Source organism: Petaurus breviceps, unplaced genomic scaffold (genome assembly GCF_028583685.1).
Source record: "Petaurus breviceps papuanus isolate PSGF00001 unplaced genomic scaffold, PetGlider_PUasm1.0 76, whole genome shotgun sequence".
NCBI lineage: Eukaryota > Metazoa > Chordata > Mammalia > Diprotodontia > Petauridae > Petaurus > Petaurus breviceps.
This window is the reverse complement of record NW_027186473.1, coordinates 36,496,431-36,523,510: the sequence shown is the minus strand read 5'-3', so window position 1 is coordinate 36,523,510 and position 27,080 is coordinate 36,496,431. Positions and strand designations below refer to the sequence as shown.

At 38.4% G+C, this 27,080-nt stretch overlaps 1 pseudogene; it reads left to right on the top strand.

Moving 5' to 3' along the window:
- The first annotated feature begins 2,971 nt into the window (after positions 1-2,971).
- LOC138174648 (transcription factor LBX2-like) lies at positions 2,972-3,845 on the top strand (annotated as a pseudogene).
- The last annotated feature ends 23,235 nt before the right edge of the window (positions 3,846-27,080 follow it).

Genomic DNA, 27,080 nt, shown 5'->3' with positions numbered 1-27,080 from the left:
TCTGGTAATATTAGTCAATCTTACAGGTGTGAGGTAGTAGCTCAGAGTTGTTTTAATTTGCATATCTCTTATCGGTAGTGACTTACAGCATTTTATTTTCATAAGATTACAGACAGCTTTGATTACTTTGAAAATTGCCTGTTCATACCCTCTGACTATTTATCAATTGAGGAATGGCTCTATTTTCTATAATTTTGACTCAGTTTTCTATATGGTTGAGAAATGATATGTTATCAGAGGAACTCACTATATATATATATATTTTTTTTTTTCACAGTAATGATTATCAAGCATGTATTTCCCTCCATCCTGTTTTCCCCCTGCTTAACCTACATTCTCCAAAGTGTTTTGCTTTTGCTTTTTATTTTATTTCCCTGCTATGGGAATGGGAATCTGTCTGCTGATCTGTTTCTCTGTCTGTATTTTTTGTCTGCTTGTTGAAGTTGTCTGAAGTTCAGGGTGCTGACCTTTTCCCCTGAAGTAGGTAAATGATATGTGCTTGATTAAAGTAAGATTGTTAACCCATTTTTGTTGCTTTCCTTTAGAAAAGCAGATCTAAGAACCTGTGCTAGCATCCATCCTGGGTATGCTATGGTGCTTGCTGCTACAGTCCCCCCAACTGCCCTCCCTCCTATCAGTTCTACCTACTTTTCTTATTCCCTTCCTTTTGTACTTTCCTGTATTGTAAGATAGATTTCCACACTGTAAAGTCAAGCATGAGCAGCTTTCCAGGGGACTGCTGCTGTGAACAGCTTTCAAGGTTCTGATTATACAGTGTAGTGAACTCCTTATTTATTTAGTAACAAATTAAGGCAAAACATTCACAGAAAGTAAAATACAACATTTACAATGTTGTGGCTTAACAACTTATCATTAAAGTGGCCACATAGTTTTCACCAAAGTTGTCATATAGTTTTAAACAAAGTACATTCATTTAGTAACTCAATCATTCTTAAGGAGGCAAGCCTCCTTAATTGACACAAAGTAAAGAGATCAAAAGTTTTTCATCCCTAGGTCATATTGTCTTAATCTCTTCAATCTAAAAAGTCTTCTTTCTTCTTAATGTACAGGTCAGAGTTCTTAACCTCTAGTAAATCATGATCTTCTCAGTTTGCATTAAATACCCAAGGAGAGGTCTTTTCATCTTGAGTCAAGGCAGGCTCTCAGCTTCCATAGTTCCTCTTCCATGGTCCCAACTCCTGCCCAAATCTATCCCACTGTCACCTGAGTTCAAAGCAGACAGAAATCGGTTCTTTGTACAGCGTCTTGTGCAGTCCCTTGTCCAGTTCCCAGTCTACACTGAAGTTCACAGTATCTGGTCTACCTCAAGTCATTCACAGTTTCTGTTCCTGGGAAGACAAAGATTAACAAAGCCACAATAACAATCATACACATTGCCAGCACCCTCATCCATTCACTTTCTACCTGTGAAATCAGCATAGACCCAAAAACAAGGTCTGAGGATTCAACACAAATCATCAGTATAGTCCCAGGACCTCTGAAATCATCACCAAGACCCTCCTCCAAGATTTCCATAAACATACAACAAGAAAATCCCCTTTCATGGCTTCTGAACCAGTAGCAAGGTCCTAAGGCTTCTGTACGAACAGCACCATCCTCTAACAGCAGATGAATCTGACGAAGTATCATCAAAACAGACTTACAAAGTACTGGCACCAAAGCCATGCTTTCTCACAGTTCTCCTCTCTTCTTGTTTCTCAGAAGTTCTCAATTTGGTTCTCAGGAGAATTTCTGGCACTACAAGTTCTGTTCTCCATTCTGTTCTCAATTTGTAGCAGTTCTCAGAAGTTCTTAGTATCCTAGCAGTTCTCTCTCTCAGCAATTCTCACTTCCATCAATTCTCTCTCCAGCAGTAGCTGCTCTGCCTCCATGATGCTGGCTCCCAAAACTTCTCTCTCCCTAGCTTGGGCTTTACATTATATAAGGTATTAGCTCCTCCCTCTTCACCCCTTCCTGTTATAACAGGATGTTCCTCCCACTGTGTGATTCACAAATTCTGGATACTTAACACAGTCATGAACTTGGAACTAAGTGCTAAGTACCTATTAGCTTGCCAATACAAAGAGATCTTCAGATTCCATGACTATTACACACACCCAACTGAATATGTATACTATTCCCTCTTTGAGGGAATAGTGATGAGAGAAAGGTTCATGTGCTCCCCTTCCCTGTTTCCCCCCATTTCCCTTTCAACAGTAAAATCTCTTTCAGACCTCCTTTATGTTAGATAATTTATACCATTCTACCTCTCCCTTTCCCCTTTTCCTAGTGTGTTATTCTTTCTCATGCCTTAATTTTATTTTTATAGATTATTATATCATCAACTCACACATCTGCTTTTTGTCTGTGTATACACATTCTAACAGATGTAATAATTGGAAACATTTTAGGACCTATAAAAACAGTTTTTTTCCCATGTCGGAATAGAAATAGCTTAACCTCATTGAATCCTTTATGATTTCTTCTTCCTGTTTACCTCTCTATCTTTCTTTTGATTCCTGTATCTGATTTTCTAGGAATAGATTTTCTATTCAGTTCTGGTCTTTTCACCAGGAATGCTTAGAAGTCTTCTATTTCATTGAATGTCTATTTTCCCCCTGACGTGTTATACTCAGTTTTGCTAGGTAGGTGATTCTTTGTTGTATTGCCAGCTGCATTACAACCTCTGGAATATCATATGTTAAGTCCTCTAATCCTTTAAGGTAGAAGCTGCTAAATCTTGTGTTATCCTGACTGCGGCTCCATGATATTTAAGTTGTTTCTGGCTGCTTGCAGTATTTTTTTCCCTTGATTTTGGAGGTGCGTAATTTAACAATCATATTACTGGGTATTTTCATTTTTGGACCTCTTCTAGTATGTGATTAGTGATTTTTTTTTCAATTTCTATTTTACCCTCTGGTTCAAGAATATCAAGGCAGGGAGTCAAAGTAAGGCCCCCTCAGTGTCCAGCATGATCCTAATCACGAAGGCCCCATTTTCTGTGGAATGGCTCTCCCAGAGCATCCAGAAACCCTTACACCTTGGCCAAGGTGACTCTGAGGCTTCCACCAGAGGGTTAGGCTGAGGCCCCCAGGTCCTCACGGGGAATCTTTTTTTGGCGCCCCCTGATACATCAGGGTCAGAAGACTCTTCTACGAGTTCCCAGGCCCCACAACTACCCACCACCACTTTTGGAGGGTCTTCTTCAGTCACATACAGGCCTCTGGGTGAGGAGGCTTCCCCTGAGGTCAGCAGTGGCAGCTGTGGGCCAGAGGGCCCGGCCCGAGCCCCATGGTGGGGGGGGGGGGGCCTGCCGCCTTCCCACTGCTTTCACCACCAAGCAGATCAGCACTCTGGAGAGCTCCTTCAAACGTCACCACTACCTGCGCAAGTTGGCAGGCAAGATGCAACTGTCTGAAATTCAGGTATCCAGAAGGGTGGGGGGCTCCCACTCCACCCCACCCTCACCTTCGAGCCGAGGCTGCAGAGGTGCTCAGGCTTGGCTTGTCGGGCTCCCGCAGATAAAAACCTCGTTCCAGAATCAACCCATGAAGTTGAAGCACCAGCTGCAGGATCTGAGGCTCCCCTCCCCTCCTCCAGGCCTCCAAGTCTACAATCCCCTGCTTCTGCGCTCTGCACCGGTGCCACTACCAGGCCTGCCCTACCTGTTCCCCAGTTCGCCGCAGGTCCCATTACCCAGCTGGTCCAGCAGCCCTTTGTTGGGAGCGTGGCCCTCCCATCTCTGCCGCCCCACTCTTTATCCCCCAGCTCCTGCCATCCCGTCTGTTCTGGCCTGTCTGCTTAGCGGTCATCCAGACCAGGCTTCCTTCCTGAGGGCATTGTGACATTGGAGGCCCAGTCCACTTTGGGGGGTGACATTGATACTGAGAAAAAGGGAGATAAGGGACAGGACCCCGCCAGGACACAAGTTTGAGACAATACCTGAAGAAAGCTCTTTCCTCTGGCTTCTTGCCCCTTCCCCCAGGGCCTCCAAATATGAACTTGATGTATATATTTGCAAATTTTGTTGAAGTATATTATGTACAGAAAGAATTATTTATGGACATATTGAAGAATAGTCATGTTTAAAGAAAAAGAATATCGAGGCAGGTTTCTTGAAACATGGTGTCTATGCTCTTTTTTTTAAATCATGACATTTAGTAAGTAATTATCAAAATATCTCTCGGATTTATTTTGCAATGAGATATTTCACACTTTTTTCTAGTTGTTCATGCTTTTGTTTTTCTTGATTGTTGTTCGACATCTCATAGTCATTGTCCAATTCTACCTTTTAAGGAATCATTTCTTTAGTAAGCTTTTGTACTTTCTTTTCCATTTGCCCGATTTGACATTTTAAGTAGTTTTTCTGTTCTGCAAATGTTTGTATTTCTGTTATGCAAATGTTTGTATTTCTGTTCTGTGAAAGTTTGTGTATGCTTTTCCATTGGTCAGCTGTGCTCTGTAAGGCATTCTTCTCTTCATTGGATTTTTATATCTCTTTTTACCATTTGGTTTAGTCTGATTTTTAAGGTATTATTATCTCCAGTATTTTTGTCTGCTTTATCAAATTGTTGATTCCTTTTCATTATTTTCTTGTATCACTCTCATTTCTCTTCCTATTATTACTCTGCCTCTTTTACTTGATTTTAAAAATCTTTTTGAACTCTTTCATGGCCTGATGCCAGTTCATATTTTTCTTTGAGGCTTTGGATGGAGGAAATTTTACTTTGTTATCTTCTTCCAAGTATTAATTTTGATCTTTCTTGTCAGAATCATACTTTTCTATGGTCAGATGTTTTTGTCTGTTACTTGCTCATTTTCTAGTCTATTTCATGGCTTTTGGTCTATGCTACAGAGCAGCTCTGCTTCCCAAGTGGAAGAGACACTGTCCCAAGCTTCAGGTTTCTTTTTTTTCCTGCTGTTTTCAGAAGTAAGTCTGGGAACATATAAGTTTTCAACTCTTCCAAGGTAGTATGAGAGAAGGAGAAGTGCGCTTATTACTCTCCTGTACTATGTACTTGCTTTTTGTAATGATAATGGGGATCTAAAAATCTTCCCTACTGCCTTGTATTGATAAACAAACAGGAATGTAGCACCTTGTTTCAGTTCATGATTGTATCAAGTATTAAGATCCAGAACTTGTGAATCCTATAATGGGAGGAAGTTGCTGATGTAACACGAAGGGAAGGAACAAGGAGGAACTAATACCATGTATAAGGAAAGCCCAAGTTAGAGAGCCAGAATTGCTGAGAGAGAGAGAGAGAGAGAGAGAGAGAGAGAGAGAGAGAGAGAGAGAATTGCTAGGATCCTGAGAACTTCTGAGAACTGCTACAAATTGAGAACAGAATGTAAGGGTTATGGGATTTAAACATCTTCCATGCCCCATTGGACTTGCTGACATAGCAGGAAGGGATGGGGCAAGAGGAAGCAGAAGCCAAGCTAGATTTCCTGCAGTGACTAGCAGTGGCAGCAACAGCGGCAGTGGCAGCGGCAGTGGTAGTGGTAGTGTCGAGGTGGAGGTGGAGACACGAACCCCTTTTTTTAGCCAGCCAGAATTTCTGCTAAGGACACTTGCTGAGGACTGCCAGGGGCCAGAACTGCTAGGAGCATGCTTCCTGGATGCTGAGCAGTTGCTGTGAGTGGGGAGAGGAAAACCTTTGCCTGAGGTAGCCTGTTCTATTTTAAAGGCTTGAGAATGTGGGTGCTTTCAGCTTTATCTACCTGTGCCAATTTCATAACTACTCTGATGGTTTTGACTTTCTGGTTTTGGGATTCTGGCATTTGGTGTTTTAATAAATGTTCTAGCTTTATCCCCATATAGCAAGCCTGATATATTTTGTGATTATTAACCACATCAGCATATTTTTAATTGCCATAGGCATTGTGAATATTGCATTGCTGATATAAGAATGGAGAACAGAACTTGTGATGGCAGAATAAAGAACTGAGAAGAGAATTGAGAAGAACTGAGAAATGTGAAGAGAGGAGAAGTGGGAGGAAGTTTCTTCTGTTGATAGTGAATATTGCCATTATTACAGAAGTTCTGAGATCTTACTGCTGGTTCAGAAACCCTAAAAGAGGATTTTCTTGTTATATGTTTATGGATATCCTGTAGGAATGTCTTGGTGATGATTTCAGAGGTCCTGAGACTATGCTGATGATTTGTGTTTATTCCTCAGACCTTGTTGTTGGATCTATGTTGATTGCACAGGCAGAAAGAGAAGTGTTGAGGGTGCTGGCAACGTGCATGAATGCTTTGTGGCTTTGATAAGCTTTGTCTTCTCAGGAACAGAAACTCTGAAGGAGAGCCTGTTAGCTTCAATATGGAGCAGGAACTGCACAAGGAGCTGGACAAGGAACTGATTGCTGTCTGCCTGAGAACTCAGATGACAGTTTGCTAGATTTGGGCAGGAGCTGGGACCATGGAAGAGGAACCATGGAAGCTGAGAGCCTGCCTCAACTCAATATGAAAAGACCTCTCCTTGGGTATTTAATGAAAACTAAGAAGATCATGATTTACTGTGGCCTAGGAGTAGAGAACTCTGTACTCTGTATCCTGTACCTTTTCAAGACAATTGAATTAAGAATGATTGGAAACTAATTTCTAATTAAGAAGAAAGACTTTTTGACTGAGAGATTAGCACTTGTCAGTGACCACAAGCACTTTTTTAACCCAGGAATAGTGACCAGGGTCCCTGATCCTCTGTGGTCCCAAGCTCTGTTGTGCTAGTTCTCCTCAAACTGGGACTAGGACCCAGGACTGTGACCCAGATCCAAGTACAGGCAACACAACAGAGTTCTGCCCCTGGAGACAAAAAGGGACACTGTAATAGTAATGGGAATTTAAATATTTTCTCTGTCCCTTAATAGATTTAAGGAAAATTGAACTTATTTCCTATCCCTTAATAGACTGAATGTAATTACATGGAGCCTGTGGTGGGAGAAGTTTGCTGAATGGGTGGAGTAGGAACAGTGGAGAAGAGCCCAGAGGAAACTGGGAGTCAGAGCAGTTAGAACAGAGGGGGGAGAGAGGATACAGGCAAGGAGACAGGCTTGTAAGTGTTTGTGGGAAGGCTTTGGGGTGGTGGTGCTTTCTGCAGTGTTATTGTGTATAGATTTGTTTCTATGATGAATTAGGTTTTCTGCTGTTGTGATTTGGATTTCTGGTGATTGAATAAATGTTTTGCTTCTGTTTTCTGTATGGAGAGTCTTCTAAGTTTTGCAAGTCAGAATTATGCCAGCGTATTCTTAGTTGCAGTTGGTGCTGCACATGTTGCCTTGGTGGCACATTTGGTGTCACCAACAGGATCTCAAGGTATCAGATCTCTATTTTGAGGTAGAAGGACTTTAGAGGAAGAAATGGACATCCCAGGACAGGAGGATTTACCTTATTCCTCCATAGAAAGGGAATGGGCTAGACCCTATGGAAACTGGGAACCGAGGCTGCAGAGCTGAGAACCTAGAGATTTAGAAAGATATTTGCAAGGAATTCCAATAAAAACAGGGCAAGAATTGGCAGGAGTGTGTAGAAGAAGCTGGGTTTTACTAGCAGGTTACCACATTATATGTAAAAGCAGAGACACACTGCTGCAGGAGAAAGTTCATATGGAAAGGAAGTTAGCTGATTTTCATAGAAAATATTCTGTGTTACAGCATTCAGGCCCTCTTTCAGAAGAGCAAGCTGGAGGGTCTTAGGTGGCAGAACAGATTACTGTTACAGAGTTAGCTGATTTGCATGAGAATCTTTCTGTTCATTTAGCTGGAAAGAAGTAAAAAAACTAACAAAAGGAATGTGCATGCAGCCCTTGCACAGGCTAGTCCTAGTTGCCCCTGCTACTTTCAGGAGAATGTGTGAGAGGAGAATAAAGCAGAGTTAGGTGAGGAGACTTTTACAAGGACAGATTTTCTTCCCATACTGACAAGAAAGCAGAACAAGGGGAGAAACTTAGTCTTCAGGGAGACAATTGAGGATTTTACCCAGCAAGATGTCACTGATATATTAAGCACATTCACCCAAAGGATGGGTTAATCCTTGGTGTTTTGGATGGTGAGAATCAGTGATAAAGGGGCCAGAGGGGTATAGGTAGATACTGTGGATTGCTTGAAATTTATAGGTATTTGTTAGAATCCTTTTGTATAGCAAACTTTTAAGGATCATTATGTGCTAGGAGGTAAAAATATAACCACTCTGTTAGCTTTAGCTGCCAAGAGATGCAATAAAATATCTCCCACTCACTCTATGTGGTCTAGTGGAGATAGACCCTAGTGCTTCCATAGAGAGTACATGAGAAAGTTAAAGGAGGAGGTAATGAAGACAGCAATATGCCTAGAGATGCCAAGGTTTATAATGATATCATCTTAGCAGTTTCTCATAGAAATAGTGAAGACAGCTCCTCCTGCTTATAAGCACCTGATTCTTACTCTCTAATTGGGGAGGTAGGGCACTCTCTTTTAGAGGTGCTGGATAATGTTTTGCAGCTAAATGACTTAGGAGAATGGGGAAAAGATAAATTTCCTCCAGAGAGAAGAGTATATAGCCATTGGATTCAAAGTCAGAATTGACTGATGAGAAAAGAATTGTTTATTACTGTATTAAGAGCAAGGGTACATTTTGGAAGAATAGGTGGTATTCCAACTAATGAAGTATGTAAAATGAACCAAGAAAAGGGGTTTAATGTTAGATGGAATAGACAAATAATAACTGTCCCTACAGATCCTCCTGGACCACTGTAACTAAGTTCATCACACCTCCAGGGATAATAGGAAATTGGCCAGATCCCAGCTCAGATTAAAGAAAATATATCTCTAGCCAAAATGATGACCCCAAAACTGCAAATTGGAAAATAGTGAACAATGATGAATAAGGCTATGATAGTGACTTCATGGACTCCAGAACCATGGCTTTTGCTGTATCACCCCTGCTTCTCATTTTTGTCTCCCTGTTTCATTTTGGCTTTTTGTCTGTTAAACATGTTTGCTAGATTTGTTTCCTGCAGGCTTAGTACCCTCCACCTGCAGATGCCTGATCACATAATTCAGATCTCACCCCCTGTCCACAACTGATGTATCACCCCTGCACCTGGCTTCAGCCAAGCTCCAGATGCCAGCTAAAGAACTGACCTCTTAAATGGGACCTCTTGCACTGATCAAGCTGCAGATGTCAGCTAAAGAACTGACCTCTCCAATGAGACCTCTTGGGGGCAGGGATAGCTCTACATCCAATTTCAGCAGGAAGTAGTTATGAAAGAAGAGACTTTTACTGGGACAGCTAGGTGGTGCAGGCAATAGAGCACCAGTCCTGGAGTCAGGAGGACCTGAGTTCAAATCTGGCCTCAGACAATAGACACAATTATTATCTGTGTGACTTTGGGCAAATCACTTAACCCCAACTGCCCTCGAAATAAAACAAAACAACAAAAAAGACCTTTGTCACTTACTCCAAAATTTTGAGCCCCATTCGTTCGAGGGGGAATGGTGGAGTACTTTGGCTCAAGCCTCACCCTAAGATATTGTTTTGTGTGCTTCTTTTCTGTTATCCCTGTTATATTGCTGTAAATTTTGTGGACACCAGTTACCCCTAAAATCCCATTGACCTATGTAAGGGATATGAAAAATTTGGGGGCCAAATATCATGGTAATGGTCATTTGAAGATCTTCCTTGCCCCTTAATAGGCCGAATATAATCACATAGAGCCTATGGTGGGAGAAGTTTGATGAATAGGTGGAGTCAAAAGGGTGTAGTAGACCTGAGAGGAAGCTTGGAGTAAGAGCAGTTAGGGTGGACAGAGGAGAAGAAGCAGGCAAGGAGGCAACTAGTATTGTGAATGTTTGTTTATGGGAAGGCTTTTGGATGGTGTTGCTTTTTGTAGTGTTATTTTGTATAGATTTCTTAGATTTTCTTTTTAATGTAATTAAAATTTTATTTATTTATTTTTAGTTTTCAACATTCATTTCCACAAGATTTTGAGTTACAAAATTTCTCTCCATCTTTCCCCTATCCTCCCAGCCCAGAATAGCAAGCCTACAGAATACCTCTTCCCCCAATCTGTTCTCTCATATCCTCCCCCCCCAACTGTCTAGTAGGGCAAGATGGATTTCAATACCCCAGTGGATGTAGTCAGATGTAAAAAGCATTTTTTTAACATTTGTTTTTAAAAATTGGATTTCCAGATTCTTTCCCTTCTTCTCTCTTCACCCACACCCACTGGGAAGATAAGTAATTCAATATAGGGTGTTCATGTGTAGTTATGAAAAACATCGCCATACTAGTTATATTGTGAAAGGCTAACTTTATTTCCCTACATCCTATCCCGCCCCCCACTTATTCTGTTTTCTACTTTGAACCTTTCCCTTTTCAAAAGTGTTTGCTTCTCAATACCCTCTACCCCAATCTGTCCTCCCTTCTATCCTCTCCCCTCTTATCCCCTTACCCCCGACTTTCCTGTAGGGTAAGATGCCCAATTGAGTGTTTATGTTATTCTGTCCTTAAGCCAAATTCAATGAGAGTAAGGTTGACTCATTCCCTTTCACCTTCCTACTCTTTCCCTCCATTGCAACAGTTTTCTCTTGCCTCTTTTATATGAGATAATTTTCCCTATTCTCTCTCTCCCTTTCTCCTCCCATTATATTCCTCTCTCACCTCATAATTTTATTTTTTTAGATATCATCCCTTCCTATTCAACTCATCCTGTGCCCTCTGTCTATGCATACATGTACATACATGTGAACACACACACACACACATATATATATATATATACATGTATATATATATACACATACACCCTCCTATAAATACTTATTATATATATTCCCTTCAGCTATCCTCAGTCTATTTTCTAAACTGTTACTTTCTTCAGTGTTTTTGAGTCTCCTTTCATGATTTTTTTGCGTCATTCTCATTTCTGTTCCCAATTTTTCCTTCACTTCTCTTACTTGATCTTCAGAATCCTTCTTGAGCTCTTCCATGGCCTGTAAGCAGTTCATATTTTTCTTGGAAGCTTTTGCTGTAGGAGTTTTGACTTTGTTGTTTTCTTCTGGTACCATGTTTTGATCCTTTTTGAACCCAAAAAAAGGATTCTATGGTCTGATTGTGCTTCCTCTGCTTGCTCCTTTTGCTAGCCAATTATTTGACTTTTGAGCTCTTTGCCATGGTAGAACTCTGCTTCCAGAGTGGAGAGGGCTGTGTCCCAATTTTCTGGGATTCTCTCAGTTGCCAAAGCTATGAGGAGGGAGCCATCTGTACAGCCATCTCAAGCTCTTGCAGCTGGCATTCCTCACCCCATGACCACCACCCAAGACTGTGTCCAAGATCCAAGCAGGTAAAATCAAGAGCAGTTACCCTCTGAATGGTTGTTACTGGGTCCCCCTACAATTTGCCAACCAGGAGCTCTGGAGGTAGCCATGCTGCAACATTCTGCAGCCACCATGCCTTTGCCACCATTTGCCCTAGGGGCAGGGGCCAGACTGCTCTCTTCTTCACCCATTTCCATCAGAGTTCCCTACAGACCTTTTACTTTTTTTTTTTAATTTATGGGTTGAGAAGTCTGGAAACTGCCACAGCTGCTGGTGATTCACTCTCCTGAAATCTTCTCTGGCCTGTCTGTGCCGCTGGGTGTGGCTACCCTGGATCTGGGCCCATATGGCTCACACAGGACTACATGTGGCTCCCAGTGTGGTGCACTAGACCCTTCCTGCTGGCCTTCCAGGCTGTCTTCAGTGGAAGGTTTGTTTCTCTTTGTCACTTTTTGGATTCTGTAGCTCTAAAATTTGTTCAGAGTCACATTTTACAGGTACTGGAGGTGGTTGGTGCATGAGCTCATACCAAGTGCCTACTTTTACACTGCCATCTTGGCTCTGCCCCTAGATTTCTTAGTTTCTATCATGAATTCAGTTTTCTGGTGTTGGGATTTGTCTTTCTGGTGTTTGAATAAATATTTTGCTTCTGTCTTCTGTATGTAGAATCTGTTTTATTTTGCTATTCAAAACTATAATAGCACATTCATTGTCACTGCCAGTGCTGTAAATATTGCCTTGTTGGTACAGATACCTGCAAATTTCTGACCCATTGTCTGATCCCCTCACTGGCTGTGGGGTGAGATATCTGGAGATCTCTCCTGCTGCCACTGATTCTATCACCCCAAGGTCTGCTTGTCCTTTGCTAGGTCCTGGTCTGTGCTGGTGTAGCCTGTACTCCTCTCTCACCCTGATGTAACAGTCTTTCATTTTGAACTTCTGAGTTGTCTTAGACTGGAAAATTGTTTCACTCTTTACTTTTGTGGGTTCTGTCACTCTAGAATTTGTTTAGAGTCATCATTTAAAGGTATTTGGAAGGGTTTGAGAGAGAGCTCATTCAAGTACATGTCTTTACTCTGCCAACTTTGCTCTGCAAACCAGGCTTCCATTGTATTTAGATTAAGAGAGTGGAAAAGGAATTATCATTCCATTAAACTATCCAGCATTGCCAATTTACTGTATATACATCCATTATTTAAAGATAACAGGAGTTGGGGTGGCCAGGTAGCACAACGAGAAAGAGCACTGGCTCCAGTGTTTGAGAAGACCTGGAGATTGAATCCCAGGCTCAGACACTTAGCACTCACCCAGAAACACCTGGCCTTATAACCTTGAGCAAGTTACTTAACCCCAATTGCTTAGGGGTGGCCAGGTGGCTCAGCGAGTAAGAGCACCGGCTCCAGTGTCGGGATGACCTGGATCAAATCTGGGCTCAGATACTCAGCACCACGCTCAGAAATAACTGGCCGTGTAACCTTGAGCAAGTTACTTAACCCCAATTGCTTTAAAAAAAACAAATAAATAAAGATAACAGGAGTGGAAATTAGTGTTGAGAGAGAGAATCTTTTAATCTAGCACAGTCTCTCATTTTTGAGCAAGGATTTGGAACTATACTAGTCAGGGATCTTCCTAAAGTTCTAAGACCTAAGAAAAGTCACTTCAAGGATTTTTTTTTCTTCTTTATCCCTACTTTATCTCTGTACTTGAATGTTTTTGTTTTACAAAGATCAATGTACTCTTAATAGGCATCTGAGGCAACCTTGAAAAATTTATAAAAGTACCATGTGAGTAATGTGCATAGTAGAGGAAAATAACTTAAAAATGTGTTAATTTTGACAAAGGGAAGGGTATCCAGAACTATGGCATGATTTGATTGTACAGATATAGATCTGCTGTTGTAGAAAACAAATAAAACACAACAAAACAACAACAGCAACAACAAAAAATATGCATAAATATCCCCTCCAATCCATACCTTATTATTAATTGCCTCTCTGAATCACTATTCAAGTGTCAGCAGTTTATTGCTTGGGTAAAATTCTTATTGATAGCTTCATTTTTAATTTGGTTACTACTCAAGAAGTTTTGTTTCAAAATTCTCAAGAGTTCTGTTTCTTCTTTCTACTTCAGGAAAAGATGGCAACAAAATCACAGGATATGCATAGGAATAGAGAAAGCTCAAATTTAGTGCTGAGGAACTCCTTTGATTCCTCTCACCTTTATTACCCAGTCTCTCTATTATCTTACAGGTATCTAGTTTCCTTATAATATGCCTTTCAAAAATGTGTTGTAATGGAAGATTTTAGAACTCATTCACACTAAAACATAAACAACCTATAACATATTAAAGTATTATATCTTCCAGAAGGTTTTGTATTTTTAGTTGAAAAACTAAAGTTAATGAAATGAAGGTCTGTTCAGTGGAATTTCAAGCATTGCAACCATATAGAAAAGAACTGTTTTGGCAGTGTGGGCCTTGATGCTGCTGCCTAAATCACACCATTTATACAGTTCTGCAAAATAAGGTGGTTATGAGCTCTCTAAGGTCCTTTCCTTCTCTAACATTCTATGAAAGTAATTAGTTCTCTGAGAGTTATCTATTCTGTCCTGTAGCCCCAACTTTTTGCCTAATAATATGTGTCAAATATTACATTTTATACAATAGAGATGAAGCAACACACACATGCGTGTGTGCTCAAACACGTCCTGTTTAGAACATTATAGGATGAATCTGACCTCAGAAAATTATGACCTATTTTATTTGAATATAACAATAAAAATATATTGGTAGATGATTTTTGGTTTTAACATCTTCACTGACTGAATGGATTTGAAAGATTCTAGCTATTTCTCTGTACCCTCTTTTTTTTACTCTATGGGAAAAAGACTGAGTCTACCCAACCTACATAGCTCAACACATATAACTTAAATACTTTGAGTACCACTTTGCTTATCTGTAAAATGGGAAAAAGTACTTCTATTCTACCTCACATGTTTATTGTAAGTCATGTAAACCTCAAAATTATTGAATAAATGGGATTATTCTGTAGTGCTCCCTCCCTAACCTGTATTGCTCCTGAATCCTTGGTATCCAATGAAGATTATGTGTCTCTCAAAATTTTCCAAATATCACACAAAAGGTAGTTTATCAAACTTGACCTAGTAAAATATCCTCTCTGGCTGGTACCAACTTTTCCCACATCATAATTTTCAGTGTTTTTTTTTTTTTAATGTGACTAACTCCCCAAAAGCAGACCACAAGTTCATATGTTCTTCTTGGTAATGGGTATTCAGGAAATGATTCTCTCTAAGCCCCCCATAATTATAATTCAGCTATGCTTTAATCAATCAAAAAACATTGTTCTAAATGTCCATTATATGTCAGACATTCTTCTAAGGGCTATTTTATATGTAAGGATACTAAAACTTAGAGAAGTTAAGGTATTATTTAATTTACAAAAAAATGATATACGGAAAAGGATATATGGAAAGTGAATTCACATATTGATTTGTAATCATTAAAGGCTAGAAATTTCCAATTCCCACTCCCCTTTTCTACCCTTATGACAATATATAATATGAAGGAGAATTAAACTTCTTCCCAATTTAATTATGGGTAACTTCCTTAAAGTCTTTTGAATGAAAAAGCTGCTGAAGGTAAACCTGGTTGGAGATTGTTGTCATCAGATTACAGGAACATAATTTTAAAGCTGAACAGGACTTTTGAGACCAGACCTGTACAATTTGTGACCTACCAGAGGATTTTGGGTGGACCCCAAAAAATGTAGAGAAAAAGATTCTTTGTAAGTAGAGGAAATCCTTTGGCAGGCCACAGGTTGTGCACAACTGTTTGAGACTCTCTAGTTGAAGCATATTGTTTTACATGTGAGAAACTAAGTACTGGAGAGGTTCAATATCTTGACCTATATAACACAATTCATATACTACAGAGCCAGGACTCAAACTCAGGTTTCCTCCTCCAAATCCAAAAAAAACCTCCCTCTATCCCTTGCCATTTTATTTAACATGAAAAGTATTGCCACACTGGCAGAATATTTTGGAAATATAAATAAAAAAAACAATTATTTTTAGCCTTTTTTCATACCATACCTTTTAAATTGGAGTAGTATTTTGTATCATATAAGATGCTTAATACCATTGTCCATTCCTATAGACATCTATATTCTATATTCTTCTTTTCAGGAACAATGTCAATGATTCAAATGCAACAGTTTATTTTTTTTAACTTCACCTAAATTGCATTTTCTGACATGCCAATAGTTACAAGAGTCCTTTGAATTATTTTTATGCAAATCACTTCCAATTTTTTTTTTTTTAAATCAGATTTCATTTCAGGAGGATTAAGTTAAGAGTCATATTACACAATTTATCAGTATAGGGACATAGAAATTCCATTGCTTCAGTCTTTTTACTAATTATAAAGGCTCAATGATTTGTCATTGAAAAATAGGAGCATGGATTATTGAAAAGGGTATTTAATGGCCTCCATTTATGCTTGAAAGATATAAAATAATCCATTTTTGCAAGCATAGAATCTTGATATATTCATTTATGAACTATGGATAGATAATTGAAAGGATAATTTATTTGAGTTCCTTTTCATTTTGCACATAATTTACATCATTTCTCAGTTAGGGTCACTGAAAGTCACATGACATTAGAAAAGAACAATGTCCTATTAATAAAATAAAATGTGTAATTTGCTTTTCACTGGGATAGTTTGCACGATTTTTAAAAAAGGCATTGTTATAGATACTAAATGATCAAAGTATTTTGGGTAATGTGAGACTTAAGCATTTATCATTTATCTATATATACTCCAGTTCTTTGTTGGATCATTACTTTTTTTGATGCTGGATATTCAATGACAAAGATCATAACAATTTCATGCTTTCTCATGCTTGCCAATTTCCACCTATGTCTGCCCATAAATTTACCATAGTTGATCTTAACATTTAGGAACTTTCTTCATTTTCTCTTGATATTTTATGATTATGTACTAAGCATGGGAGTTTTCTATTTACTATCTCTCTCTCTGAGAAATCCATTCATTGCATGGAAAATAATTCCTTTGATGTTCTTCGTACCACCTCTCCAGCAAAATTACTTATAATTGTTATCAATGATCAATATATTAGTAGTAGTAGTACTCCTTCCTCATAAAGTATATGTCAACTTGACTAAAAGAAAACTATCAAACTTTTAAATCATATTTTAATTATATCACAAATAGTATGTGGAAGAAAGCCCATTTCTAGACTCTTTGAAGAATAGTATTTCTTATAGTCATTTAAAAGTTATCTGTTAAGTGGTACTGAGTTACTTAGCCAGAATGTCTTAGATGGGAAAAAAGGGCCACTATAAAATGCTTGTTAAATCATATTTACTTTTCAAGTATGTCTTCAAGGATAACAAGAATATTTCCCTTATTTAGTTTGTCACATGTTACTTCAGGGTTATCAAATTCCTTCCTTATATTCACATTCCTAATTCAGAGCACAGTAGACCGATCAATTCAAATTTTCAAGGTGAAAAAGGGTCCACTTTTCCAAATCACTCAATTCAACAACCATTTAAGCAGCATCTGAAAAAAAAGGTTATAGCTTAGGAACTTTTCATTTGCCCACATTTTTTTCCCCACCAGATCATTAACAAATACGACTCTCTATAGACATATTTCTGTATTTTCTTAGTGGCTATTTTTAAGTTTATGGTGTATTGAAAAGAGTGTTGGATTTAGAACCAGACATTCACACCCTTGTTATGCTGCTTAATAGCTATTTAACTTTACACAAGTTTCAACCTCTCTGAGGTCCAGTTTTTTTTTTTTTTTGTCTGGCAAATATGAAAGTTGTCCTGGTTGACTCCAAGATTTTCATATAGCTCTAAATCTGTGACCTTATCATGTTATGACATAGTTTCAGTTCTAAGAATTTTTCTTTTTTAAATGTTTACTCTAACATCTATCAATCAGTGTTAAATATTAATAAATTAAATTTTTATTTCTATAATGCAAAACAAAGGGAATGCCTGGTGGGTAAACCTAATTGTTGTTGTTTACTCATTTGATATCAACATCATCACTTTGATATAGTTGGTAAATCTCTTTTAGGTAAAATTAAATATTGCGAATACCTAACTGACCACAGCATCACAAAGTTCAATAATTTTTCCCCTACTACTGGCTATCTTCATCCTAGCATATAGAAATAGCCTTGTTATTTTTAAAATGGAATTTATAAAAGATCAATTGGATTAACTTAAATATAAATTAACTTTCTGTTCTAAGTGCCATTCATCTAATTTAGCTAGTCCTTATGATAACAGTAGTGGCATCATAGTTCATTTCAATGATTTTTTTTTATGTCTAAAGCCATATCCACCGACAACACTTAGGGGATTATTAAAATACAAACTAAAAAAAAAACAAAGGAAGATGACAAAATATAATTAAATAATTTTAATGGCTTGTAAAGTACATGAAAAAAATCTCTCATATAAAATAATAATGAATTATTTTTTTTCCTTAAAATCATTTATTCGAATATAGATAACTCATGTGAATTTATTGGGAAAAATCAGCATATTTTTTAAAATTCATTATCAATTACAAAAAATGTTTTTAAATTCAAGTATGCCATCTGTAGTATACCTCTTTGCAACCATCCTGTCAGATCAGTCTTAAACCAATCCTTAGAAAACAAACATATATACTCCAAAGGTATACTGCTCTATAAAAATTATCAGTATATTATTGTCTTGATTATAATTATTTTTCTATTCTTTCCAAAAGATATCAATAGGGGTGGCTTCTCTTCTGTGTGGTTCTCAAAATGTGTAATAAAGAATTATGTACCCTTTTTTGTGGTCTATACCTGTAGTTTTTTGTGATGCCTGTGCATGTTTGGTTTTTCCTACATCTCTTCAGCTGTCCCAGTAAAGTGATCAGGAGTATAAAAGTACATGGGAGACTGCTGTTGTTTTTTTTTCCTTGACTTTCATTGGCAGCCAGTTTTGATCCTAGGAAAGCCTTAACTGCCTGGTGATGAAAATCTTCCTCTCTAATTAGATACTGGATTAATCACTTCAGAAAGTGTGTTCTCTAGAATTTTCCTCTTCTAGCTAGAGATAACTTTCTTCCTTTCCCTTATAACTTGTTTTATGTGATACAATGTCAGGACTAAGAACTTTCTTTTGATAGGAATATTTCTATTTGCCATAAAATTTCTCAACTTCGCAAAAGATGGATCGTTTTTTATCTCAAGAGATTTTTGCTTGTTAAATTCAAGAGAATACACATCATAGAGGAGGAGTCAAGATGGTGGAGTAAAGGCAGGGATACATCTGAACTCTCCCCCAAACTCTTCAAAAATCTCTACATAATGGCTCTACACAGAATTAAGAGTGGCAGAACCAACAAAAAGATGGAATAAAACAGTTTTCCAGCTCCAGACAACTGGGAATGTTGGTAGGAATGGTCTATTGTACCAGGGTGAGAGGAGCTTAGTCCACCACAGGTCATGCCAGTACAAACTGGGCCCCAGCAAATCAGGAGCAGGCCCTTGGACCACTGAATCAGTGGCAGTACTGGTGGTTTCCAGACCTCTTAGACCACAGAAACAAAAGACAACTTAGAAGGTCAGCAGGAAGATCTGTCTCATTTGGGTGGGAGTGGAGCAAAGTCTAGCTCAGGCAATGAAAGCTCAGCTCCTCAGCTACACTTGGGAGCTACAAAAACAGCAGTTGCAACTGCTTCCAGAGATGTCAGGCCACAAACATTAAGGGAGTTGAACAACTAATAAGAATGAGATAATGGGGGGACTCTTTGCTAGCATTAAAGAAGGATAGTGTTATTTTATCTATACTCAGATCCTAGTTGCAGTTCTCTTTTTTTCCTTTCTTTTTTATTTTTTAGTTTACATCATTCATTTCCACAAGATTTTAAGTTACAAATTTTCTCCCCATGTTTCCACTACGACTACCCAAAAAGTGACTCCACTGAATATCGCCTCCCCCAATCTGTTCTCTCGCATATCTTCCCTCATTCACCCTCCGACTTTCAAGTAGGGCACCATGGATCTCAATGACCAGTGCCTGTATATATTATTTCCTAGTTACATGTAAAATTTATATATATATATATATACATATATATGTATGTATATTTAAACATTTGATTTTAAAACTTTGATTTCCAGATTCTTTCCCTTCCTCCCTTGTCATCCACCCTTACTGAGAAGATAAGCAATTCAATATAGGTTATACATGTGTAGCTATGCAAAACATTTCCATAGTTCATATAATGTGAAAGATTGACTATATTTCCCTCCATTCTATACCATCCCCTACTTGTTCTATTCTCTACTTTGATCCTGTCCCTTTTCAAAAGTGGGTGCATCCAACTTCTCTCCCACCTAGCCTGCCCTCTCTTCCAGCATCTCCCATCTCATCCCCTTCCCTTCTACTCTCCTGTAGGGTGAGATGATACACTATTGTAGCAGCAAGCACCCCGGCGTCCCCAGGGTGTGCTGCTACCACAGGTTCTTGGATCTGCTTTGATAAAGGAAAGCAACTCAAAATGGGTTAACAAGCTTACTTTAATCAGTCAGACATATATCGTTTACCTTGTTCAGGAGAAAAGGTCAGCACCCTGAACCTCAAAGTATACAGGCATAATTATCAAGACAGAAACATCAAGTAGACAGCTTTCCAAACTGTCCAACCATTACATCCATACCCAGTCAACATCTGGGTTTCCACATTCTGGGTTTTTCAAAGCCGGGGGACTCTCAACAACGGCTTCCCAGAATTCAGATCAAATCACAGAACACTTCTCAAAGTGAGTCCCAAAACAAAGCTACACATCAGGGCTTATATAGCCTTCTCCTGGCTCAGAGAATGTAACAACCTTATTGACCCACTGGCCAATCAAAAAGTATCTACTGAAAAACAAGCCTCCCTTCCCCAGGCTTCTGGTGCACTTTAGCCTAGGGGCAGGGAAGATCTTTAAAATTTACATTCTTATTACAACTATATAGTGTGTATGTCATTCCCTCCCTAAGCTAAATTCAATGAGAATAAGGTTGACTCCTTCCCTATTGCCTTCTTGTTCTTGCCCTCCATTGTAACAGTTTGCCCTTGACTCTTCTATATGAGATAATTTACCCCATTCTGTCTCTCCCCATCTCCTCTCATTATATTCCTCTCTCACCTATTAATTTCTTCTTTTAATAACCATCCCTTCATATTAAATTGGTCCTGTGGAGGGGCAGGTAGGTGGCACAGTGAGTAAAGTGCTGGCCCTGGAGTCAGGAGGTCCTGAGTTCGGTTCCGATCTCAGACACTTAACACCCACACAAAAAAAAACTAGCTGTGTAACATTGGGTGAGTTACTTAACCCGAATTGCCCTCCAAAAGGTAAAAAAAAATTGGTCCTGTACCCTCTGTCTATGTATACCTGTGTGTGTGTGTATACACACACATACACGCATTCACATATGTAGTCATATGTCCATATACCCACCTATGTAGATATATATGTATGTATACATAGATGTACACACACATATATGCATATACATATACATATATTTCTGTTCCCTTCAACTATTCTCATACTGAGAAAAGTTTCATAAGTTACAATTATCATTTTTTCATACAGGAATGTAAATAGTTCAACTTTGATAAGTTCCTTATGATTTATTTTCCCTGTTTACCTTCTCATGCTTCTCTTGCTTCTTGTATCTGAATGTCAGATTTTCTTTTCAACTCTGCTTTTTTCATCAAGAATGCTTGAAAGTCCTCTATTCCATTGAATGACCATATTTTCCCCTGGAACATGGTACTCAGTTTTGCTGGGTAGGTGATTCTTGGTTTTAATCCTAGCTCCTTTGACCTCTGTAGAAGCTGCCAAATGCTGTGTTACCCTGGTTGTATTTCCACAGTATTCAAGTTGTTTCTTCCTGACTGCTTGTAATATTTTCTCCTTGATCTAGGAACTCTGGAATCTGGCTATAACATTCCTAGGAGTTTTCTTTTTGGGATCTTTTTCAGGAAGTGATTGGTGGATTCTTTCAACCTCTATTTTGCCCTCTGGTTTTAAAAGATCACGGCAATTTTCTTTGAGAATTTCTTGGAGGATGATTTCTAGGTTCTTTATTTGATCATGGCTTTCAGGTAGTCCAATAATTTTTAAATTATCACTCCTGTGATTTAAATTATCACAATATTTTCCAGGTCTGTGGTTTTTCCAATGAGATATTTCAATTTGCCTTCTATTTTTTCATTTGTTTGGATCTGCTAAATAGTACCTTGATTTCTCATAAGGTCACTAGTTTCCATTTGCTCTGATTGAATTCTGAAGGAATGATTCTCTTCAGTGGGCTTTTGAGATTCTTTTTCCATCTGGCAAATTTGGCTTGTTAAGGAATTCTTCTCCTCATTGGCTTTTTGAGCCTCTTTTGCCATTTGAGTTAGGCTATTTTTAAGGTGTTATTTTCTTCAGTCAGGTTGTTGACCCTCATTTCATGATTTTCTTGCATCATTCTTATTTCTCTTCCCAATTTTTCCTCCACTTCTCTTTTTTTATTTTTTTTTAAGCAATCGGGGTTAAGTAACTTGCTCAAGGTTACACGGCCAGTTATTTCTGGGTGTGGTGCTGAGTGTCTGAGCCCAGGATTCGATCTCCAGGTCATCCCAACACTGGAGCTGGTGCTCTTACTCACTGAGCCACCTGGCCGCCCCTACCTCCACTTCTCTTATTTGGTTTTCAAAATCCTTCTTAAGCTCCATTTTTCTTGGAAGCTTTTGGAGCAGGAGTTTTGACTTTGCTCTCTTCCTCTTCTTCTATGTTTTGATCCTTTTTGTTCCAAAAATAGAAGTCTAATATCAGATTGTTCTGCTTGCTTTGTGTCCTGTTCTTCCTTATGTTGCCATTCAATTACTTGACTTTTGAGCTTTTTGCCACAGTAGAACTCTGTTACCAGTGATGGGGAGCTTTGTCCAAATCCCTGGGTTTTTCTCAGCTGCTGGAGCTATTAGTTGGTTGCCCTCCCTGAAGCCTCCACATGCTCTGGGAAACTGGCCACACACCCCAGGATTTCTACCCTAGGCCACAATCCAGATCCATGCAGGTTAAAGCAACAGTGATTACTCCTAAGACTGGTTGCTTTATCCCCCTACAATCTGCAGGCCAGGAGCTCTGAAGAAGCTACCCAGCTGTGGCTGCATGGCTGCAGCACCTAAGGTGCTTCTCCCTCCAGGGGGTAAAAGCTGGACCACACTCCCAAACTTCCAGTTCCCAAAGCCCACAGTGCACTGATCTCTCACTTCATTCTTAACATCTATGGGTTGATAATTATTGAAACCATTACAGCTGCTGGTTATCTGAAGTCCCTCCACCTGGGGCTGGTTGTGGCCACCCTGAGACTAAATCCTCTGTCTCATGTGAGGCTGGGCTTGGCTCCCAGAGCGCTGTGCTGGCCCCTTCCTGCTGGCCTGTCAGACTGTCTTCAGTGGGAAATAAGTTTTTCTCTGTCATTTTGTGGGTTCTGTAGCTCCAAAGTTTGTTTAGAGCCATTTTTTAAAATGTGAATTGGAGGAGGTGGGAGTGGGAGCCGCATGGAAGTTCTGTTCCTACACCACCATCTTGACTGCCCCCCCCAGTTGCACTTCTGAGTGGCAGCCCCAAGGCCAGAATATCACTAGTATGCCAGAACTTGTGTCTACAGTGGAACAGGGACAATTCTCACTTATCCAGGGCAGAAAAAGAGTGTTTATTGTCACTCACAGATCTGAGAAAATAACAGAATAGGAGTAAACATACTTCACCTTAGGTCATACACCTTGAAACAGGTCCCTAGAAGTAAGCCTGAAAATATCTGCACAGACCCCCTAAAATTTGGGACAATCCACCCTCCAAACAGGAAGTAGAATCCCGCTTTAACAAAGACTTAAAAATCAAATGATATTCTTGGGAAATGAGCGAACAAGAGAAAAACATTCTGACTATAGAAAGTTACTTTGTTGACAAGGAAGATCAAAACACACTCTTAGAAGAAGACAATGAAGTCAAAGCTCTTATAGCCAAAGCCTCTAAGAAAAATATGAATTGGTCTCTGGACATTCAATAGCCAAATAAGATTTTGAAAACCAAGTAAGAGAGATAGAAGGAAAATTGGGAAGAGAAGTGAGAGTGATAAAAGAAAAAAATCATGAAAGATGTGTCAACAGCTTGGTAAAGTAGACTAAAATAATACTGAAGAAAACACCACCTTGAAAAATAGACTACGCCAAATGTAAAAGAGATCCAAAAATCCAATGAGGAAAAAAATGCCTTAAAAAACAGAATTGGCCAAATGAAAAAGGAGGTTCAAAACGTCAATGAATAAAATAATCCCTTAAAAATTAGAATGGAGCAAATGGAAGTGAATGACTTTATGAGGAACCAAGAAACAATAAAAAAAAAACAAAAAATAGAAGATATTGTGGAATAGTGTATTGTAAAAACAGCTGACCTGAAAATAGATCCTGAAGAGATAATTCAAAATATATTGGACTAATTGAAAACCATGATAAAAAAGAGCCCTGGCATCATCTTTCAAAAAATTATAAAGATGAACTGCCCTGATACACTTTGTTGTTGTTGTTGTTTTGCTTTTTGGATGGCAGTTGAGGTTAAGTGACTTGCCCAAGGTCACACAGATAGTTTTTGTAAGTGTCTGAGGCTGGATTTGACCTCAGGTCCTCCTGACTCCAGGACCAGTGCTCTATTCATTTCACCACCTAGCCACCCCCTGCCCTGATATTCTAAAACCAGAAAGAAGTGAAAGAATTCACCAGTCAATCCCAAAATGAAGACTTCCAGAAATATTATAGTCAAATTCCAGAGCTCCCAAGTAAAGCAGAGAAAATATGATAAGAAGCCAGAAAAAAAAAATCAAGTATGGTGGAACCACAGACAGGATAACACAAGATTTAGCAGCCTCTATCTTAAAGGATCAGAGGTCTTGGAATAAGACATTCCAGGGGGCAAAGGAGAAAGGATTACAATCAAGACGTACCTACCCAGCAAAACTGTGTATAATACTTGAAGGGAAAAAAAACAGTGTAGATTTAATGAAACAGTGGAGTTTTAAGCATTATTGATGAAAACACTAAAGTAGATAGAAAATTTGACTCACAAGTACTAGACTCGAGGGGATCATAAAAAAGTCAAACAGGAAAGGGAAATTATGTCATTCTATACTTGTAACTCATTAAAACTTTCTCATTATTAGGGTGAATAGAAGGAGCATGTATGACATGGGTGAGAATTGAATGTTAAGGAATGATATCTAAAAAAATAAAATTAAGGGATGATAGAATAATGTGCTAAGGAGTAAGGGAAAGGGAGAGATTGATTAGGGTAAATTATCTCACATAAAAGCAGCAAGTGAAATCTTTTACAGTATAGGAGAAAGAGGGGATGTAAGAGACAGTGAAAATAATATACTCAGTAAGGTATAGACATCTATCTTACCCTATAAAAATGGGAGGGTAAGGGAATTAAAAAAGTTGTGTATATGAGGGGGGTGATGAAAGAGAGGGGAGATTGGGCAAGGGGGTAGTCAGAAGCCAAACACATTTGAGGAGGGATAGAGTGAAAAGAGAAAGAATACAATAAATGGGGGAAGGAGGAATAGGTTGGAGGTCTATAGAATTAGCAAAAGTAACTGTGAAAAAAATTGAAACAAGTTTCTCGAATAAAGGCCTCATTTTTCAAACATATAGAGACCTAATTCAAATTTGTAAAAATAAGAGCCATTCCACAATTGATGAATGATCAAAAGATAGTAACAATTTTCAGATGAAGTGATGAAAGCTTTGTATAGCCATATGAAAAAAATGCTCTGTTGGGGTGTTGTGAACTGATTATAGGATTATGGTTTTTAATCCACTCTGCTATCTGCTTCACTTTCATGGGAGAGTTCACATTCACAATTAACATTCATATTCACAGTTATGATTACTGTCTTTGTCTTTTTCTCCATCCTACTCCCCCATTATGCTTTTCTTACCTTTTTTTTTCCCTCCTCACTAGAGTTTTGATTTTGATGCCATCTCCCTCAATCTGCCTTCCCCTATATCAGCCCTCTCCCTTTTCTTTGTCTTTTCTCCTACTACTACTTCCTTTAATTTTATCCACCCTTCTCCCCTCCTTCCATTTTGCCTTCCCACTTCCTATGGGGCAAGTTGGATTTCTTTGTATATACCTTCTAAATGTCCTAATTAAAAAAAAAAGTTTTCAAGAATTACAAGTATCATCTTCCCACGTAGGCATGTAAACTGTTTGCCCTTATTAAATAACTTGTTTTTTTTTTTCTTTCCTGTTTACATTTTTATGCCAATCATTATTCCTGTATTTGAAGATCAGATCTTCCAATGAGCTCTGGTCTTCTCATCAGGAAGTTTTAGAAGTCACCTATCTCATTGAATGTCTATCTCCTCCTCTGATAGACTATGCTCAATTTTGCTGGGTAGTTGATCCTTGGTAATAATCTGAGCTCTTTTGCTTTATGGAATATCATATTTAAAATCTCTGATCTTTTAATGTAGAAACTACAAGGTCCTGTGTAATGCTAACTGTGGTTCCATGATACTTAAATTGTTTCTTTCTGGCTTTCTTTCTTGAAGGATTTTTACTGTGACCTGGTAATTCTGGGATGTGACAACAATACTCCTTGGAGTTTTCAACTTGGAATCTCTTTCAGGAGGTGATCAGTGGATTCTTTCGATGACTAATTTTCTCTCTGGTTCTAAGAACTCAGGGCAGTTTTTCTTTTTCTTTTTTTTATTTTCAAGGAAGTTTAATCAGTCAACAGTTTTAGAATGGTTGGAGGAGGGACTTGTGAAAAAAAATTACCTGGAAAATTATTACAATAATTCAAGGGAGTAGAGAAACTTTGATTAGTATGTACAAAATTCTGCATTAAAGTATAGAACAAAGCCTTAAAATATAAAATTTATATAAAGGCAGCTTTATTAAAATGTCACCATAAGCATTGATAAGTATAATTTAATAATTATGGGATGGGGACAGATTTGTGACTTCATGGAATTAGGGAACTCCAAATGAGGAAACTCTACCAAAGCACACTGGCACCATCTCTGCAACTCTTGGCAGTACTATTTCATGTCATTTAAAGCAGTATTTAAACTACTTTGATTTCATCAGGAATGTCAATAGCAAAGATGGAAATTCTATACATCTCACTGCTAGAGGATATTGTTTCATTAGTTGGACCCAAGGTTATACTCTTAGCTGGAACTTTGTTCCAGAGGCAAATTTGAAATATATATATATATATATATATATAGTACTTTTTATTATAGTTCAGATACCCAGAATGCAGAATACTGAAGAATTTCGTTTCCCCTTTATCAGAAAGTTTTTACTTTTGAAATTTGAATTTAAAATATTTTTACATTTAAAATAATTTGATTTCCAGATTCTTTCCTGTCTTCCTTCCTCACTCTCCCCCACTGGGAAGATAAGTAATTCAATATAGGTTGTACATGTGTAATTATGCAAAAAGTTTTCCATAGTAGTTATATTGTGAAAGGATAAACATATTTCCCTCCATCTTATCCCACCCCCCACTTATTCTATTTTATACTTTGATCCTGTCCCTTTCCAAAAATGTTTCCTTCTAACTAACTGTGATAGTAATGGAATATAAAGATCCCCCTGTATTGGCTTGGTTTTCAAACTGATTGTGTTAAAA